Here is a 5,416-nt window from a genome sequence, read left to right as displayed (position 1 = left end):
ATTAGCAGCATATGGGTGGTAGGAAAATTTAGGATAAATGGTATATGAAAGGGGAAAAATAAATTGCCCACAAAAAAATTGGGGGAAAGGGGGTGGGTGGGCGAAAAAGTGGAGTGGCTGTCAAAAATCATGTTTTTTTTACGATTTCTGTCAAAACTAGACGTCCTTTCGAAAAAAGTCAAATGCAAAAGTTGTAGGTAGTATAAATGTCTACAACTTTTATTCAAACAATTTTTTTCTATAACCTCAAAAATATTGAAAAAAATGCAAAAATACGATTTTTTTATTGTATATTTTTATCTTTTACAAAAATAGTTGGATTTTAACAAAACTTGGTTAAAAATTACTTTGTTATGTTTTATATCTATTAAAAATATTTTTTGAGCAAAAAGTTAATTTTTGGATTTTTGACGAATTTAATTTGAAAAAATAGCCTATTTTTCAATCAAAAAAGTTACCGAAAAAATTTTTGATTTTTGAAAAGTTTGGAATGCAATAATTATTTAGCTTAAAACCGTTTTTTAAAGATTGTGTGGAAAAACTATACTTTTGTTTTAGAAAATATTGAGAATAATTGAAAAAAAACAAAAAAACGATTTTTAAAATTGATTTTTCCGTAAATAACAGTAATATTGGCGAGAAATAATTTTCCATAGAAACCAAATTATACTTTTCTAATGGTCATTGACCTTTTTAATTTGAATCAAGCACTAGAATAGCTCTAACGTGCAAAGTTTTTGAGATATTGAATTTTGAACGTCCCAAACACAATTTTTCTGATTTTTGGCATGGTAATATGTCAAAAACGTGATGTGATAGAATTTTTCTGACTTCAGATTCGAGCTCAGCGCACATAAAACCATTAGAAAAATATACTTTGATTTCTATAAAAAAAAACTTTTTGACTAGTGAATTCGAACAAGGCATTCGATTTTTTCTGCCCTGTTCGAAAAAAATAAAGTTCTTGCGCTCCAAAAAATCTGGTGCTTCCTTGTACGAACCCAGAGCTTTCTACTTTGAGAGTGCTCGTTCTTAGAACGGGGATATTGTACCACGGAAAACTACGAGCAACGTCAAATTGGTAAATCAAAGAATGCTATTTGTGTGTAGGTAAATAGTTTTACTATTTTTTTTTTACAGTATGACACTTTAGAATGGGCTGTTTAAGAGACAGAATCGAACAACACTAATCAAGAAAACGACACGACTTGACAAAGAAAAGTCAATTGAGGAGCACAAAGTCGAAGACGTCCACTTCCAAATACGATGATGCACTCTCTGCAGTTTTAAACATGACGCAACCTAGACCAAATATCGAACAACAACTAACAAATTATCGATAACTTGTATGGGAATTTTATCTTTGCTTAAATATAGCTCGATCTGCGTACCAGGCTTTAGGAAATAATAACAGTAGATCGATGTCTTCTCTGGCACCCAAACGCATTGAACCACCAACAAAATTCAACAGGCAATTTTATCAAACATCGCAGTCTCCAACCACTGACTTTTGCACCAGAAAATTTAAGAAAAAATAAAATAAAATAATTTGAGTGAACAAAATAAATAAATCGTGTTCTTTTTTTGGTTACAAATTTTTCCAAATTCCAAACTTCATTAATTTTTCCCCTTTTCTGCTCCGTTTTTCTAGGAGTAAAGATTTCACCACACAATACATATGCAATCGGCTCCGCGGTGATTATAATTTGCATACTAATTTGAGTCGAAATGTGTTGCGCCCTTCGAGCCCCAAAACAACACAATTCTGTGTTGGTTTCTCATTTGAACTTGAGAAGGTGAAAGTCAAAAGTGGACTCAAATCATGACGGTGTTCACATTTGCCTCACTCCACCTTCTCATTTTGACGTTTATGTGTTGCTTCCCTTCAAGCAAACAAGTCCGACCTCGGTCCGCATCCGCTCCGTCTCAGGCGGAGCTGAGTCCGACTTCGGCTCAGAAACGGGTCCGAAGGCGGCTCAAATTAGTATGGAAATTATAATCACCGCGAAGTCGATTGCATATGTATTGGTGTGGTGAAAATCTCCATTCCGAGAAAACGGAGCCGAAGTCGGAATGAATGACGTCCGGCATTGGAATGGAAAAAAAATGGCGCTTGCCATTTGAAAGCATTTGCAAACAAAACAGAACACGATTTTCTTTTTCTTAAATTTTTTTTATTGTTTTTTTTTTTTAACACAAAATTTTATTTTATTGTATTCGTTGATACAAATGCTGGAGAATTTGCATCATTGAAGAATATTGTAGCTGTTGTGCGTTGTGGGAAGTTTAGGTTAGGAGGGTGAAAATTCTCAGCTAGCGTCTCATTATTGAACTCCTTGAAAAACAACAAAATGATAAATTATTATTAATTATAAAATCGCAGAAGCACGTTAAGCAATTCATACCTTTTTTTGAAATAAAATTTTCCATATTAATAAAACAATGTATTTAGTTTTAGAACGAGGCACGACGCACGACCCGACCACCGACGAGATACTGCAACAAACGACAAATAATAACAAAATGACGCATTATACCTTGTCTTTGTCTTTACTACGTTCGTTTTCCTTTTCTCACTTTTTCACCACGATTCTCCTTCGACTTTGTGTTTATACACAAAAAGTTGCAAGTGTGTGAGTGCAACCCCGCTTTTCTCGGTCGGAGGTCGGAGTGTCTTTTCTGAACTCCGTTTTCTTGCTTGAAGAGTTTCTCACTTGTGTTGCTTTCACATTGAGTCGGCGACGTGAGGTTCATTGTATATATACATGGTATAAAAAGAGAAGGTATGATCATTAGAAAAAACTCAGTATCGAGAACTGTCAAAACTTAAAAAATGGCTACTTAAGGTTTTGACAGTTCCCATTGAAATTGTTGTTGTAAACAAATTTGTCTTGGAAATTGTTGTTGCTTTTGACTTTGCCAAATATTAAACGTCAAAACCTTATTACTCCATTTTGTAAGATAGCGGCTCTAATGATCATACCTTGTCTTTTTATACCATGGTATATATATTTCTATAGTACTATCATGAAGTCGAATTTAGTGTAAGTTCAAGTCACCACTATTTTGCGGTGGCGCTCATTGTATTTGTTCATACAAATTCTGCTTTTTAAAGTTACCACCAGAGTTCCTGAGATCGTTTCACTTCATGATAGTACTATGGAAATATATATATAATGGTGAGGCCAATGTGAACACAGGTCCATGGCATGATGGCTGTCAAAATGATTTGGCGGAGCGTATAATACAAAGGAGAAACATTATTTTCTTTTGGGGTTTGTTTAGTTTGATTAAGTAGGTATATAATAATAGGCAAATGTGAAATTTTTCAATGATAAAATGGCGGCGTAGTTCAGGATGATCATAAACTTCTGTTTTTCCATCAGGCGACCAACTAACTCCTTCAGTTTTTAACCGATGGGGCTGAAATTTTTTGTAAAGATTAATAATACTGTTCCCCAGTGAAGTACGATTTATAGATTTTTAGAGATTTTTTGTTTGAAAAAATTTATTTATTCCAAAAACAGAATTCGGTGAAAAAAAGACCATCAATTCGTTAAATTTTCTTCACTGGGGAATAGAATTGTTAAGCTACACACGAATGTTCTACCCGCGATAGGTTAAAAACTGTAGGAATTAGTTGATCGCCCGATGGAAACACAAGAGTTTGATATCATCCTGAACTACGCCGCCATTTTATCATTAAAAAATTTCGTATTAGTATCTCTGTTACCTATTTATATAATTAGAGCCCCCGCACACTACAAACTTTCTATCGGCCGACAATTTAGTCGATCTCATAATCAGTATGAAAATGAATGAAAGTTCGCACACTACAAAGATTAAGTATCGGCCGATCAAAAATTTTGTTTGATCGAAAAAATAGTTTGTTTTGCTACACATTTGCCTTCAAACTAAAATATTTCATACCCAAGTAACAATTTAGCTTTCATAAGGGTCAATGCAAGCTATTTTTTGGCTTTCATAACAAGAAGGACAGGTCCTATGCAAATCATTTTGGCGCATTTTACCGAAATTGCATAGGACTTTCCTTCACAGGTAATCCACAAGCTAATAGGTTGTGACAAACAGCTTAAATTGGCCTTACGGAGGTCTTCCTGCAGAGGGTTTATCTAATGCACAAACCGGATTACTTGCGTAGGATGTTATTATAAGGCCTTATAGAAGTTGTTTTAGGTGTTGTAGAAGATGTTGAATTTATGCATAAAAAAAAGAATTAATTGAATTTTATTTATTTTTTTTTATTTTCTTTTGATTTTTTCTGTTTTGCATTTTCTACATATTATTTTATTTATTTTAATTTTTTCCTATTTTGTTTCTTTTCCTTTTTTGGAAATTCCACTGCTTTTTCTGTTGTTCTGAACTGATGAGAATAGTATTTTAATTGAAAAAGAACACATTTTTTTATTTTCATCACATGGCCCGGCCAGGAATCGATCCCACGTACCTCTGCATACCAAGCCAGCACCTTACCAGTAGACCATGCTCGAATATTAAAGATGAGTGGAAAATTGGGAGCTAATTGAAACCTCACTTTGAAAAGCAATGTTTTTTTCTAGTGATATACCAACCCGTAAATTTTTCAATTCGAGTTAACTCGAGTTGAAATTCGAGTTAAGTAACTCGAGTTAAATGACTCGATTAAAAAATATAAAATAATTAAAAAAAAGAACAATAATTGTGCCCATGATTATGAAAGTGGACTAAGTCACTTTTTGCATTGTTTAAAGAAAAACTCACATAATAATTTTCTTATAAAGACTTAATTATATTTCTTTTATGAAATCACTAGAGGAGCAATAAAGAAGTTTATTTACTGCAATTTCGCTTTCAAATAAACTTTACCCCTTAAATAATTTTTATTTTTAGGCTAGATTTCACGCCATTTTTAGGAGTGACTTAGTCCACTTTCATAATTAAGGGCACAATTAAGGAGTGACTTTTCAAAAGGGGAAAAAACACTTTGTCATTTCTCAGAAAATTGAAGAAACTAAAACCAGAATTGTGATTTTTCATACGATTTTATATTTTCACCGTTTTTCATCCGATCAATTTGTCGTTTTCTTTTAATTTGGACTAGTTAAATTAAGCGTTGAAATGTGGAGAACTACATACTTAAGGTGTAACTAAAAAAATTTTGTAGTATTTTTCCAAAAACAAATAGCGCTAGATAAAAATACAAAATTTTCCTTTTGTAAATTTCCCACTTTTTTACTTTTTAGGTCTTTGTAGTTAAGGCTTAAAGTTATGGCTTAAGCTTTTAAGTCTTAACTACAATACCTAAAAAAAAGGAAATTTAAAGAAGTAAATTTTTTTTTATTTCTCTCTAGCGCTATTTGTTTTTGGAAAAAACTACAAAAATTATTTTTAGACCAAAAAATAAGTTTTATGCATC

This window comes from Episyrphus balteatus, chromosome 4, assembly GCF_945859705.1.
Source record: "Episyrphus balteatus chromosome 4, idEpiBalt1.1, whole genome shotgun sequence".
Taxonomy (NCBI): Eukaryota; Metazoa; Arthropoda; class Insecta; order Diptera; family Syrphidae; genus Episyrphus; species Episyrphus balteatus.
This window is presented reverse-complemented; position numbering follows the sequence as displayed.